The sequence below is a fragment of the Geospiza fortis genome, unplaced genomic scaffold, assembly GCF_000277835.1.
Source record: "Geospiza fortis unplaced genomic scaffold, GeoFor_1.0 scaffold101, whole genome shotgun sequence".
Lineage (NCBI taxonomy): Eukaryota > Metazoa > Chordata > Aves > Passeriformes > Thraupidae > Geospiza > Geospiza fortis.
Window position 1 is genome coordinate 520578 of NW_005054388.1, and position 15785 is coordinate 536362.

The 15785-nt window shown below is 41.2% G+C and overlaps 1 protein-coding gene across 1 annotated transcript in view; it reads left to right on the forward strand.

The window, feature by feature from the left end:
• Positions 1–15785, forward strand: part of CAB39 (calcium binding protein 39) — a 44177-nt gene continuing 28392 nt past the window's right edge. The window contains exon 1 of the mRNA XM_005425508.3: positions 1–97. The gene's annotated coding sequence lies outside the window, so the exon portion shown is untranslated. The remainder of the gene's footprint in view (positions 98–15785) is intronic.

A 15785-nucleotide genomic window follows, 5' to 3' on the forward strand; every position in this document is an offset into this window, starting at 1 on the left:
TCCGCAGCCGTGGCTGTGCGGGAGGGCTGCTCGCAGCCTGTTCTCTCTGCGGACTGCCCCACAGACACCTAACGCGGCCTCATCTCTGCTCCGTGGGGTAAGAAAAGTTTTGCCATTGTTTTTTTCCCTGCAAATCCCTGGTATGCTGCCGGTACTGAAACTAGGATCTATCCGGTTTAGGTATTTAAAAATTTTTTTAAAATTTTTAATTTCTTGTGAGGGATCATGTAGGTGCCCAGGATTTATTTAAAACCTATATGCTGTCTTGTGGGAATGGTGTGATTTAATTTGCATGATGAGTCAAAGATTAAATTACATGACCTAGGCTCTTCAGTTTCAGTGAGGCAAATAATGCATGGAAGAACAGTTTCAGTGTAGATCAGAAATGAAATTTGATTAACATCAAAATGTTGTAAAGTTTTGTCTGCACGTGGGTTTTTTTTTAACACTTACCTGTCAGAAACTCTTAATTTAAGATCCTTAGCAGTGTAGTTTATCAGGAAATGTGCCTTCCTTTTTAACACCTAGAGCTCGTGCAGTCAGAGGAAATTTAACATCCTGAGCTTGCACCTTGGTATCGTAGCTTTTAAATAATAGATTTTTACTATTTAAAACACTGTGTACCTTTAATTAATAGCTATTACCTAATGCCTGTTGATGTGGCACATGCCTTTAACTCCTGAAGGAAAAAAAAGGCCACAAAATATTTTATGAAGTAGGATAAGCATGGTACCTATTCTGGGCTCAGGAGAGAGTAAATTTTTTGTTGTTTTCAGTTGTCCTGTAGAAATTGGCAGCTAAGGTGACCTGTAAGTGGCATGATGATGTCCTGATAGGTTTCTGCCTGCTGTAAGAATATTGTATTTCACAGTTTTAGCTTCATGGTTTTCATGTGGTGTGAGAAACTATTGGGTTAGCCAGCTAGGATGCCTTTGGCTTAAATTTATTTGTATTTGATGTGGATCGCATTAGTAATGTAACATTCCTGTAGTTGGGGCTTTCCTTGGTCAGACAGAGGCGCCTTGGGACAGGAGAGTTTGTGCCTGGTGGTGTTGGGACCAAGCAGGACAGTGTTAAAATGTGAGTTTGTACATAGGGACTATGCTGCTGAGTTTTTCTGAAGGCTGACAGCATTGATTTTTTTTTCTCTTTAAGTTTAATGACATTCTCTTCTTTATGTTGACACAAAGTTGTGAAATTTTGACGTGTTCTGTGTGCATTGAATGCACAGTTGTGTAAAACAGAATTTATATTTGTAAAAATATATATGTTTACAAATAAAAGCAGCGGTTGAGTAATACTTTGTGACAGTATGTCTTTGAGAGATAATTACACTCTTTGGGTATTATCAAGCCCAGACAAATGTATATTCCCAGTGGGGTGTGATAATATTAAAACTGCACCTCTTGGAATTCCTTGATTGGCTTATTCAGGAGGGAATGGTATCTGTTTTGCATTCTGTCGTGTAGCTCTTATTAATTAATGGCTGGTAGTTAAATGAGACTTGACTGTTGCCCTGTATGTGCTGCACTTCCTGAGGTTTTTTATGGCATTTTGCTGAATATGAGAATTACTGGCCAATGTCTTCCTTTCTGAATCATTTCTTTGTTCAATTTTTGCAGATTTTTTTACATGCAGCCTGTTTTGTGTTTTTTTTTTTTTTTTTTGTGTAAAATGTTTCTGAAAGCTGATAATCTCTGTATGTGCTTTAGAGGCTTTAGACACTTGCTAAAATAATGATTTTTTGGTGGAGTTTCAGAAAGCTGTGCTAGCTGGTGCTGCTTTGAAGCAGGGGGCAGGAAGAAGCCTGGTGGCCTTTTGAATTCCCTTCTGGCCCTGCTTTTCTGTACTTGTGACACTGTGTAATATGGTTTAATTACAAGAGCAGCTATTAAAGTATGATTATCTTAGTCTAATTGGAGGCATCTTGCAGTTACCTATCAAAAATAAGATTTGACTCATCTGCTTCTTCAAAATTAATAGTTCCATAACAGCCTGCAGCTATTTATGTAAATAATGTGCGAAGCAAAAATGTGAGTTGAATATTTTTCAAATGTGACCATTTCTGCATTGTACAGTTGAAATTTTGTATGTTTAATTCTCTCTCTGGCCATGTTTTCTCTCCATACCATGCTTCTGGCACCACGAGGTGCAGAGGTGTGAGCCAAAGGGAAGCTGAATGTCTGCAGTGAGAAGGTGAAACTTTATGCTGAAATCCCTCCCCACCCCCAAGTGCAAACACAAAGGTTAAATTAGAAGATGAGGCTGTCTTGAATTATTTTAAAGGACTTGAGCTGGGCTCTTAAATGCATGATCAGGAGTACCTAAGGCTTCCACTGGTGTCATGTGAGTTTGGGCTTTCTTTAGCCTGAGCGGAGTTATGTGCTTTCCTTATTGCACCTTGTGATAAAATAACACATTCATTTGCCCCTGTCTAAATACTCCTTATAAAGGCTTGAATTCAGGATTGATCCAAACTCGAAGCAGCCAAAATTCTGTGTGTTTACAGGAATAACTGTGGTTGTTCCTCAACAGCCTTCGTGGCCTCCTTTTTTCAGACAGTGTTAATTTAGGAAGTAAATGGCTTAGGTTTAAATAAACAACTGCAATTTGCTTTCTAACTCCCTTGGTCTGAGCATTCTAGCGATGCTTGATATAATCAAAAGACACTACAAAAAGTTCCTGACTGTTGACTTCAAATTTGCTAAAAGGAAGCAAATCTTAAGCCTATCCACAAGGGCATAAAATTCGGGGGGATATTACTGAATGTTGTAGCTAATCTTTCTGTTTATTGAAATTCTACTACTTGTAGTTAAATTCCAAGTTCCTTTCTAAAGATCCATTTCCTCTGTAATCCTTCCCTCCCCTTCAAATACTCAGAGAATTCTTCACTGAAAAGTTAAATATAGCAAGACAGTTCAAAAACTGGCGAGTTATAATTAGTAGAGGACTGTAGTATTAGTGTAAGATGTTTTTCTAAGTTCACAAACATCTTTGGATTAAGATATCTGGGAGTTACTACGTAGATGTTTAATACATTGGATATTTTAAAACATTCAGGTATACTGCCAAGAGTGGGAAATGGCTGCATCAGTGAAAAATTACTCTGTGCTGCTTTTGATCCCTGCCCTGTTGTGTATTTTTTTAGTCAGTCTTTATTGATAACAAATTGTTTTTTCTTACTAAGAGAATGTAACAAATTGTTTTAACTGCAAACCCTGCAAGATTTGAAACATGAGACTTAAAAATAGCTGAGATAGAACTTGGCTATAAATTAAAGAGAATTAATTTGTCAGCTTTTCAGGGAGTTGAATGTATGTGACTGTGAGAACAGTACTTATGTTCAGTCACTCATGTGTGAAATCCTTATCTCCTTTGAAGTTTATCTGTGTTAAAACACAGAATGAAAAAAATGGAGAAGCATTTCCAGAAATGTGGAATGTGAATGTGTGATCTTTTTCTGGCTGCTCAAGCTGCCCAGACAAACAGCTTGACATCTGAAGAAACACCTTTCTGAGAAGTTTGCATTGTTTTATTTACTGATTTTGGAGTGAAGCATGGCAGGGCATAGATCTGGGAGGAAAGGCAGCTGCACAGAGTTGTGGAAGGTCCCTCAGACACCCCAGCTGGCTCTTGCAGCCAGTGTTGCTTTGACTGTGCAACTTTCTCTGTCATTTTCTCTTCACTTTCCTGGCCAGGTGCACCTGGGAAGCTCCTCATGGATGGATTTATTTTTCCAAATATTCATTCAGAGCCACAGCAGCTTCTCAGCTCATCTGCTGAGGAGTTTGCTGTGAGAAAAAGTCTGTAGACACCGAGTTCTGAGTGACACCTGGTATGGAGTGGTGGATGTGTGTGCTGATCACACCCATTCACATCATCCTGCTGCACTGGAGCTCTGAGCTCTTCCCCTGCCTAAGCAGTTTCAGGAGGTTTTGCTACACTTGTAGAAATGAGGCAAAAGTTATTGGTAATTATATTTTATTTTTGACTGTTACATGTGAAGTTACTGCTCTGGCAGATTATCTCCTTTTAATAGATGTCAGAAGATTTAATTTTTTTAAATGTATTGCAATAATATATAAAATTAACCACTATATTAACAGCCACAAAACATTATGACTTTATTGAATATCATGTACAGACAAAGAATAAGCACAAGTAAAGTCTTTTCACAGAGGCACAAAATTTTAGCAAAGAAAATGTGGGGGGTTTATTGTAAAAGAGGCCTTAGGGATGCAGACATGCAGTGACTGTAACACAGGGATGCCTGAGAAGTCTCTCCCACATGGTTTATGAATGCCTGGCTCTTCTAACCTGTCACACCTGCTCTTCAAGTCCTAAGTTTCTTCTGACTGGAGTTTGGTAGTGATGGAGAAACTTCTCAGGAGAATTTAAAGAGATAACCTTGGAGGAGGTCACTTGAGGCATGGTTCTTGATAAAGGCTTTGTGTATGCTTGGTACTGTATTAGACAAATGTTAAGAAAGCAAAGTCAGTCTCTCAAAAATCAGCAAATAGCCCAAACCTTGCTTTGCTTACACTGATTTGGTACAAAATCCTTACGTGGTTGTTTCCAGGTTTTTTCAGCTCGCTGCACATAACATCCTTTGGATGTGCTTGTTTAGTTGCAGTGTATTTGGTGAATACACCAGATACACTGCAACTGAGGACAGGAGGTTCCAGATCCTTGGGGGTTTTTCTGTGGGTCACAGATACTCATGACAGTACATTTCACAGCGTTCTTCAGCAGCATGGTGCTTTCCCCCCCTTTTTCCAGGGAATGATGCTTAAGCACAGAGAATTTCCTCCTCTCTTTGGGTGTGTGACGTTGATTGTGGATGTTGTCTGCTGGAGCCCTTGAGAAACACACACTTCCTAAACTTTTTTCCAGTGACACCTATTTGTGATGTGAAATACAGTTGCCTAAACATAGATATCTGGTTATATTTTAGGTACTCCAAAGCACCTGCCCTAGAGGTTTGTGATTTTCTGAAAGGGCACTCGGAGAGCAGCTGTGCTGTTTGGGAGCATTCACAGTGGTGTTGGTCCATCAGGCACCTGAACTGTGCTTGATATTGGTTGTTAGCCTTGGAATCTCAGCCAGAAGAGGATGAACACTCAGGCAGTGACCATGTTATAGGCACCTGGGCTATGTGTTGCCTCAGGAGAAAGGAAGATTTGGGATCAAATTCTGCTGCCTGACTCTTGTCCAAGAGACCTGGTTTTGCTGCCCTCTGCCTTGTTGCCTGCTCTCCAGCTTTAAAAAAAGGAAAAATTCCTATGGAAATTTTAATTTTATAATCTAGTATAGTTTTATCAGCGGAATGAGTGAAGGTTTCTCTTAAGAAAGTACAGCTGAGGAAAACTAAAATAATCAAGAGAATTGGAAAACCTTAAATCAAGTGTTGGCTGTTGGATTTCAGGGTTCAAATATGAACCTGAGAAGTTCAGCTTGTCTTAAAATATGACTGAAAACAAACACAAGCTCCAGTCACCAGGGTAAATAGTCTTTTTCCATGCATCACAGAGGTAATGATTGACAGCAAAGACAGCTTCTTGAGAGCAGAATATGTTGGCTAAACAAGTGCTGTTCTGGAGGTGATTATTTAGATTTGTAATCTCTAAGAAAAGCAGTAGATTGACTCATCAGAATTGACTAACATAGTTCCGTTTTATGTCTGTAATTGACATTGAGCAATATCCAGACTCTACTGGCTCTGTAATAGGGTGGAGCTGGAGTAAACAGTTTTTCTCTGAGGAACTGCGTCCATTCATGGAGCATTTTGGGCAGAGTCCTGGCATAGCTGGGCTGTCTGACTGGTGTTACCCTTAACTCCTGTTATGGTGATGGGTTTAACATCATTAGATCCAAAAGAGCCTCTTCAGTACAGGGTTATGGAATATTTTCCCAAAAAGTCACAAAAACTTCAGGGCATTTGTGCGTGCTGACAAACTTATGAATGTATTTAGGTTTTAAATTCTGCCAGTTCTCTTCATTCTTTTAACCTGGAAAAACCAAAGCAACTTCAAGTTCCCAGCTTCTTAATTTGTGATTGTAATTATTACTTCCTGCCTGTATATAGATTTTTTTTTCTATCAGAAAGAGAAATAAACTCTGTTTAGTGAGCTTTCCTTCTTGCTTGGGAACTTGTGTGTGTGTGTGTAGATAGGTAAAAATTAAAAAAAAATGTTAATAGCCATTTGGAGCTGGATTTATAGTTCACAGCCAACAAAGATTGATTAGATTTCTGCTTTGAGGCTGAACATGCAAGGCTCTTTGCCTCCCTTAGGAATTGTACTGGGTAGGGTCTCAGAGTTGTTGGAGTCTGAATAGTTCTGCTCTCCCTTTAGCACTGGCAGTCCCTCCTTGTGTTGATGCAGGTTGAGGATTTAACACTATCAAATCTAGGAAGAAATGTCAAATCTGTGTTTCAGAAGTAGCTGTTCTTGATCTCTTTAGTGAGCAAGGAGAATGATTGTTGGCCAGAAATACAGAAGCTTTTCTCTTGAAATAGGCTGTTTTTAACTTTCAGAATTACTAGCGAGCATTGAGAAATGTTAGCAAGCACACCAGAAGTTTCTATACCTTGTCCTGTATTCATTATGGAACTCTGACTTTCAGTGCTGTGGATTGATGCCTCTGAGATTTATACCAAAACTCAGAAAATTTAGGGACTTGCTCAAAGTCTGAGCAAGTTATCTTTAGCTTGGTTATCTAAATTAGATAACCAAGCTAAACTAATTTCAAAATGACTATGAAGGGAAAATGAAAATCTCTATTTTAGGAGCTAAAAGGGATAGTTTGAAAATCCATAAGTTACAGTGTCTCTCACATTGTTTATTTAAATCTTCTTTGACTTAGTAGCAAAGAGTTATTTTAATAGATTTCAGTAGATCTGAATTCTGTGAAATCTCTTTATTTACTTCTGTTTCTAATGCATGGTTGGTCAGATTCCAAAATTGTCACTGCATGCCTTTTATTTTTGTAATTTCTGGGGAATGTAAAGGTTGCATTACAGTTTATGGGCTGCATCACAAGCAGTGAGGGCAGCAGGGCGAGGGAGGGAATTTTGATTTCTTGACCATTTCATCATTTGATTTAAGAGCTCTTGTTTGATTGAATCCTCTTAGTGATATAGAAAGTGATGATATTGTACTGTTGTACTCCTATTTAAGTAATTTTTGTAATCCCAAATTAAATAAAATTATGTTAAGCTGGTGCACCAATTAATAATTTCAAGGGTTGTGGGGTTTTTTGTTTTTCCACATAGCCCTAAGGGTACTGACAGGATACTGACATAGCTGAAATAAGTAAAATTGCACAGTGTTAGGAGTATAGGTATCAGCTAAAATGCAAATAGTTCCACCCAAGCTTGGTGTCAGCCCCATTCTGTCCTGCAGAATGGTTTTTTTTTTCAGTAATTTCAGGTACAATGTGTGATCATTCCTTGGGTATACTTGTAGAGTTGTAGTGGTGAAGTTTCTCTTGGTAGCATTGCACAGTAATTGCATTAGAGGAAAATTGGGAGTTCTTGTTTTAGTATTGTGAAACAATTTAGTAGTTCCCTTTTCCAGTCCAGCTCTTCTAAGCATATAAATTAAAGGAACCATCCCTCAGAGGTGCTTCCCACCATGTTAGCTGGTCTAATTTTAGTCACATTTTGTAGCAAACCTTGTTTTTCAGTGCTGTCTGCAGCCAGGTGGCTCTCAGCCAGTTTTTCACCTGTGGTCCTGTCCGTGTGTCAGGGAAGAGCTGACTCCTGTATGGACAGACCAACAGTGTCTGTCTGTCACACCTGTGAGCCCTCAGGGCTCCTCTGCCTTGGACAGTCCTGTCTGCAGCAGCTCTTGTGAGTTGCTTTGAAGTCCAACCAGTTGGGAAGTCTTTCTTTTGGAAGGGTGTCTTTCCTTTCTGCCCTGTGATTCCCTCCAGGCTCCTTTTTCTTTAAATGCAAACATGCTTTTAGGAACTTCTGGTCAACAGCAAACAGGACGTGTAAGGTACTAACTTGTGAATTTTGGCTGCAATAAATTTAGATGTTAAACTTTTTATGAAGACTTTTAACCTGTTTGCTCCAAGGTTGGCATTTTCTTGTATTTGTTACTCTGATGGAAGCAGAGATTTGCTTAGCGTGATGTGGTCCACCTGGAAAGAGAACTCAAGTGTCCCCAAAAAGAGAGAGACAGATGAAAAGTAGTATGTATCAGCACAGACCTCTGACACATTGTTTATCTTCTGTTTTCATTGATATATAATAACTTTGAGTAGCTGACACTCTCAGGTGGTGTCAGGAGGGAAAAGGATTTTGACCTGGGTTTTTCAGGAATGGCTGACTTTCCACAGTGTGTCTGCTGAAGTATCCTGCTGTAACACAGATCTTTGGACTGGTGTCTTGTGAGTCGTCAGAAGGACTCTTAATTAGGTTGCCATGGCAAGAACTTGAGCACATTTTGGGAGCAATCTAGATAATTCCCCCTTTTTGATTCCTGTGCTGCAGAGCGTTTCATAACATGGAGTTCATGGGTTAGCTGAAACTCTTCTCCCTCTGCCTCAAATTCTATAAAAGTAGAATACAATGGCATGGTGTTAAATGTTGTGACTCTCACCTCATCTCTGCTGAAGGTTTGTGACTTGGATAACTCTCTTAATCCTGGGGTGCATCACCTCTGCCATTAAACATACCTTTCTATGCTCTGTGTTGCCCCAGAGGAGCACACCTATCTTGGACTTGAGAAGTGGTGTGGTTCATGTGTCAGGAATTGAATTCCATTAGTGACTTTGGAGATTTAGACCAAACATTTAAGAGAGATAATTTAGGGGAACCATGCAAAGTACATTTTCCTACAGCCTCTTAAGGTATATTGTGATGTTGAAATTATTTATGTGAAATTTCTGTATTGTAATAGCTGGTTCTTTTCTTGGGAGAACAAAGTGAATTCTACTTTAAGGTCTAGTTTTTTTGCTTGCTTGTTCATTATCTTGGCACAAAATCTGGTCACTTATTCAGGAATGGTTTGTTGTTTAGTTTTAAATGGAGATAATTTTTTGATAGAATCATTGAATTGTTTGGATTGGGAAAGGACCTTAAAGACTGTCCAGCTCCAGCCTCTGCATGAGCAGGGACAGCTTCCACCAGACCAGGTTGCTCAGAGCCCCATCCATCCCAGTCTTGGACGCTTCCAGGGATGGGGCATCCACAGCTTCTCTGGGCAGCCTGTGCCAGGGCCTCTCCACCCTCACAGAGAAGAATTAATTCCTAATATCTAATCCAACCCTGACTGCTCTCAGTTTGAAGCCAGTCCTCCTTGTCAGAAGCCCTTCTGCCGCTCCCCAGAGCCTTCTCTTCTCCAGGCTGAACAGCCCCAGCTCTCTCCTCCTGTGTCCATTGCAGAGGTGCTCCAGCCCTCTGGTCACCATTTCATCTCCTCTGACTCACTGCAGCACATCCATGTTCCTCATGTGCTGGGGGCCCAGGGCTGGGACTGGGATCCCAGAGCTGGGTGCAGCCCTGCAGCTTGGGTCTCAGCAGGGTGGAGCAGAGGGCAGAATCCCCTCTCTTGCCCTACTGGCCATGCTGCTCGTGATGCAGCCCAGGACATGGGTGGCTTTCTGGGCTGCAGTGCGCATTGTCATGTCACTGCCGTGTCACCTTGAGCTTCTCACCAGTCACCACCCCAGAGTCCTTTGGGCAGGGGTGCTCTCAGTCCATTCTGTGCCCAGACTGTGTTTGTGCTCAGGATTGCCTGTCCCACAGGCAGGCCCTGCAGTTGCTGAGCTCATTGAGCTTCACAAGGACTGCATGAGCCCACGTGGCACCCTGTGCACACGCTGTGGATGGTGTCCCTTCCCTGCAGCCCTGACTGAGGGTGTGCTCAGCTCCACACATCTGAACAGTGCCAGTCCAGCTGTGACCCCTGGGGAACACCACTCCTTGTGGGGCATATCAAAGTGTTGTCTCTTTCCTGAACCCTGGATATCAGGCTGGATTTTAGCCAGCTGCTTCTCATGAGTTCATTTCTCACTCTGATGTCTTGGTAGCAATGAAACAGATGTGTGCCTGGATATCACAGATGTGTTGTGGCCTGTAATGCATTGATTTTTTTTTCTTTTGTCTTTCAAGTGATGATCATGAAATTAATTCTTGAGTAATTAGGGGAAAAATATCTCCTGGTTATCCTCTAATTTTGCTGCTCTTTGTGATGTGTTCCCCTTTGCCACGTTGTCCTTGGTACAGCATACCTGAGAGGAAGCAGGGGAGTTCTGTCTGAGGATGAGCTCTGTGAGAGTTCTGTACTGAAAGGCACCTCCACACAGCTAACTTGGGAAAATTGGACACTTGATTGATGGTGTACTGATTCTGGCTGGCAGTGTGAAGGAAGGAGCACTCTTTACAAAGGTACTTAACCAGTAAAGCCCTGGCACAGTTGCAGTTATCATGGTCAGAGGTTGTGGTTTTTACTAATCTAAGCTGTATCTGCACTGGTAGGATTTGCTAGCAGAGCTGTGTCAGTAAACCCTTTGTACTGTCATCAAAACTGTCTTTTAAGTGCCAGGGACCATGGCAAAAAGAAAAACCAGTGTGGTAGAAAGCAGATTTGTCAGATGGATAATGACATGTGGATCAGCACAGATACTGCCTGTGCTTCAGCTCCCAGTACTAGGTAAGAGATAATTGAAGGGAAAAAGCCCTGGACAACACTTTTCCTTTACTGAATGAAGATGTAATGAACTAGAGGGAAAAGATTGCCAGTAATGGTGGTGTCATGATTCTCAGTTGTTTATTGATTGCCCTCTCCTGCTTTCTCTGTGTCAGTACATAACTCCCATAGGTTATTTGTCAGGAACTCCCTTTTGTAGAGGAGATATGGATCGTTGGATCTTGCACCAAATTGTCTTGGTTTTGTGTAGAGAGAATCAGCTCGGATTCATGAGAATTGATCTCCCAGTGATTTACATTTTAATCTTTGTGTCGCTACTGAGACCTCCCAGTTGAGGTGACAGTGGCAGAACTGAGGAGTCAGCTGTGGTCTCAGCCACCCCTGTGGACTGTGAGCAGCTCTCTGCAGTGCGGCTTGCTGTGCTTGGGTTTCAGTGTCAGCCCTCCCTCTGCCCAGCTGAAGCACAGAAGTGAGCCCAGGTAGATGAGCTCTGTTTGATTGCCTGTCATCCCAGCTGGTTTGTTCCTTGTGGAGCTGAGGTGAGCTCCACAGTTGTGTAACATAGAGAGGCTTTCATTGTGAGCTCCCAAAGGGATTCTTTTGGAAGGGAAACATTTTCACACAGAGTGTGGTGAAGCAGAGATGGATGGAGTTCATTCCATGCTGCCTGTGGCAGGGGCCTGTAGTAGTCACTGTGGGAAGAGGGATTCTCCTTAGTGTGTCTTCCCAGTTCCTAAGTCAGTGTTTTTAGGATGTTCCTGAGCTATGTCACGGTCGCTGCTTTACTGCTCATAATGTTAGTGCTGTTGTTCTTTAAGTGATCTTATTTTGTAGGTTATGTTTGTTAAAAATGTGTTCATCTTAAGGTACTTTAGATGAAGAGCTATGTTGTGTTAAATTTTAAAAAACTTGGATTAAGTGATCTTATTTTGTTCTTTAAGTGATCTTATTTTGTAGGTTATGTTTGTTAAAAATGTGTTCATCTTAAGGTACTTTAGATGAAGAGCTATGTTGTGTTAAATTTTAAAAAACTTGGATTGAGCAGTAGAAGTTACTAGCAGGCCACAGAATATGGTCTCCAAAGAAAGTAAAGAAACCATGGGAAAAATATTGTTGAATTTCTTTAAAGTTAGTTTTAAAAGTGATACACTTCTTACTGAAATTGTATTTGGGTAAATACTTTATTAATTATGATATTTTTTCCCCTAGCTTTGTTATTTCTGCAATTCCCTGGAACGTGGTTGTGCTTAGGTAGGGTTGGTCTCTTCCTCTAGGCAGCAACAGACAGAACCAGTGGACACAGTCTGAAGCTGTGTCAGGGAAAATACAGGTTGGATATTAGGAAAAAAAGTTTTTTTACTGAAAGAGTGATAAAGTTGTGGAATGGTCTGCCTGGGAGGTGGTGGAGTCACCATCCCTGGGTGTGTTTAAAAACAGACTGGATGTGGCACTGGGTGCCAGGGTTTAGTTGAGGTCTTGGGACTGGTTTGGATTTGATGATCTTGAAGGTCTCCTCCAACCCAGTGAATTTGTGCTAGTAGACAATGGCTTTACTGAGTGTAGGGTTTATTTGAGACAATATCCTCTAAAGAAAATTGTGTCTTAGAGGATTGTGGCTGGAGCATCCCCAGACCTGTTCATGCAGTTTCATTGTTCTCAGTTTCTGTTCAGAAGGCACCAAAAGTGCATGTGCACCTCCCTTGTGCTGGTACTGGGGATTCTCACCCTCCTTCCTTATGTCACCAACTCGTGTTTAAAGTGATGTTTTCCCCCAGGCTGTTGCATCAGTGCTGGTGCTGTGTGTGGTGCTGGTTTCCCGTCCTTCACCTGGGGGATTTCTCACGCTCAGTTGAGTTCTTGGAATGTGTGAACTCCAGGCGGTATTTCACGATGTGAAATAAATCAGAAATGAAACTGCAGTGTCCTTCTACCTCCACTTTTGCCACTGCTTCAGTCTCAAAATTGACCCTTAGATGTATATCAGAAAATCTGGTACAAAGAGAACCTCTGGAAAGGAATGGGAATAATAAATGCAAAGCACTAGAAATAGTTACAAAGGAGATTCTTGCTTTGCATTTTTGCTTCCCAGGGTGGGTAGAACGGCACGTACAGAATTGCAGCATTTTTTGTCATGTAACAAATATTCTGGGGTTTGTGATGATGCAGTATGGGCAACTGAACCAACAGGGGATTGACTGGATGCCAGGTTAGGAGAAAATTGTTTCAGCTTCTGCCTGGGCAGAAGTGGGCATATTGTCTGGCAGCTTTCCTTGAAGCTCCAGGTAAGTTCTTTGGTTTTTTGTGCCCAGTGTGCTGGAGACAGTAGTTGTTTTTTGTGATGAAGTGTAGGATTATTATTGTTTTTATTAATTGTTAAATATACTTCCCAAGGAATGGGTGAGGCATTCGCATGCCTGTCCTTATACCATATTGCAATATAGCAGTAAGGATTGTGGGGGAATGGATGGGTGGGGTAACTCTAAACAGCACACCAGGGAAAGAAGCTGAGTCATAAGATTTCCTTCTGCATGGAGACAGGCTGGGATCTCACATTCTGAGCTTTAGTATTAACAGGCTTTTCTGCTTATGCAGAAGCCCTTTACAAGCAGCAGTGCTATTTAAAATCCATTTCTACTTAATGTTTCTGTAGCTGTGTGTTAAACTGCAATTTCTTTAACAATTTCCAAGTCACAGAGTGTAATGTGGTTTTAGGGGCTGCAGTGAGCTGGTGGAGCCCAGTGGCAGTGGCTGCCCTGTTCTTTTTCCTGCTTGGTGCAGGTGTCTGCTGGAGAAGGAGGCTCTTGGAGAGGCAGAAGGATCAGTAAATTGATCGAATGGCAAGAGAGAAGCCTGCTTAATGAAAGGAATCAGATGGCATTTGGTGCTATGAACCAGGGTTTTAATTGTTTGGAAATATTCAGAAAGTAAGAAGCTATGTCGCATTATTAATTTCATGTTTATGTAGAAATTTATTTTCCAGTTTTGCCATTTTTATTTTTTGAATCCATAGAATTAATTTTTTTATTGTTCGCTTTACTGTTCTTCTGTGTTACAGGAGGAAATTTTTTCTTCATGATTTTAATTTTTCCCTGAATTAAGTTGTCATTTTTAAAGAGGGGATTTTTTTTTTCCATTTTAATCTTTAAGTGGGTCACACTACAAATAGTTCTGTGATGCAGAGTTGTGAAACTGCTTTTGAATCACATTAAAGCTTTTGTATGCTGCAGACTTGATAGAATAAGTTAATAGTGAATTTTAAGAAAGATGCTAATGTTCTGTGCTGGGTGGGGCATGGCAAGTATGAGATTAACATGCCTGCCCTTCAAGAAAACTTGTATGTATGAATTATGTTCCTCACAAAATTATCAATATTACAACAGATCCAAACAGGTCATTGGTGTAATTCTTTTATCCACATTTTAAAGTTACATTGAAAGAAATACTGAAAAGGTGTGTGGAAGTATTTAGAGGATAGCAAAAATGCCTTAGACCTGGACTATACTGTTAAATTTTGCCAGTAATTACCATTTACAAGCAGAGCCATGCTCTGCCATGGCTACACTGAGCAGTTCATTGTGGTGTGGATCCTGCTCTTTATCAGTCTCATTTCCTTTGGGATAGGAAAGTTTTGCAGGTGAGCTTGTATTAATAAACTCTGTTAGACACTTGTTTTGGATGAGAGACTGTTGAGTTTCAATTCATTTAACATATCCAGAAGAAAAGAACTGCTTTGCTACAATACTGAAGCTCTGGAAAAACTTTTAATCTAGTGGGAAACCATATATCCAGAATGAGGATACTGAAAGATGTAGTAGAACCGAGCACATGAAAAATGTGCAAGGATGTTTTAATGAGGAATGTGAGTACTCAAATAACCCACTGAAGGAAGTGATGGCTGCTGCCCTCAGTCGCTGCACTCGTGCGCTCAGAAGTGCTAAGGCCTTTCAGGAATTGTGCTCTAGGCAGGAATTGGCAGTGATGAGCTGGCAGCAATATTCCAGCTGCTTCCCAGTGGCACCTGGCTGCTGTCCTGCACGTGTCTGGGACAAAGCACAGGCAGGAACTTCAGCTGCCTAAATACTGATAGCTGTGACATTTCATAATCTTGTACAAGAGGGTGAATTGCTAATAAGGTGTCGCTTCTGGCTTTGAAGTACTCAGGTTTTTTTTTCCCAAGGAGCATGGTAGCTTGCATAAATAATGGTTCTTGGATCAAAGGCATGGCTGTCAGTCTTCCTTTGGGATGCTGGGCATGTCTGAGTGAGACAGTGCTTTTAAAAATGCATAATTTCTCGATCTGTTCCTGGTTTTATCATTCCAACCAGACTTCACAGTGGTGAATTCTAGCTGAGCTAACAGCCCCTTGTAAAAATTACACCTCAAGAAAACTGATTTATGTTATTGTTTTCAATACTGGCTTAATGATCCCTGTTAATCAAGAAGCACGCAGCAAAAGAATGAGTTGTGAGGGACATCAGGTCTATCAAGACAAACATGAGCTTGCTGCATTATATTTTTTTAATAACAGCATGCTCCTTTTTAGCAAGATGCAACATGCTGTGTCAGTAATAGGCTGATAAATTGTCAATTAAAAATCCACTTGCAGTGCAACCCCAACTGTTTATTGTGAGACTTGATATTTTGCCTTTGTAGACTGATTAGTTTATTTAAATGTGTTTGCTTAAGCCATTCTCCTGTGTGTAACTAGTACTGTGGAAGGTAATTGACACACGATATGATTTCAGGATAGGAGCTGGCAGTTTCCCTCTACCTGGAGCAGGAGGAGGAGAAGCTGCTGTGCCCTTCCCTCCTGACTGCCTCAGCCCTCTCCTCCCTTCTCGGGCTGGTTGTGGCTCACAGCTCAGGTGCCTTGTGCTGCTTTCTCTTAAAAACCTTTCAGAATTTTTATTTATTGTCTCTCATTTCTGCTGGCTTTGTCTTCTGCCATTTTGGTCAGTTCAGTCAGCACTCTGGGCACTGGGACAAATATCAGGCTTCTCAAAATAACTGAGGGAAAGTGACCTTGCCCCTCCAGCCCTGCTGCTGGTTTGGCTCCAGCCTCACATGAAGTGCTCCTCTGGAGAGATCAGGAGCAGAGGGAGCTGATTGACAGCTACTTGCTGC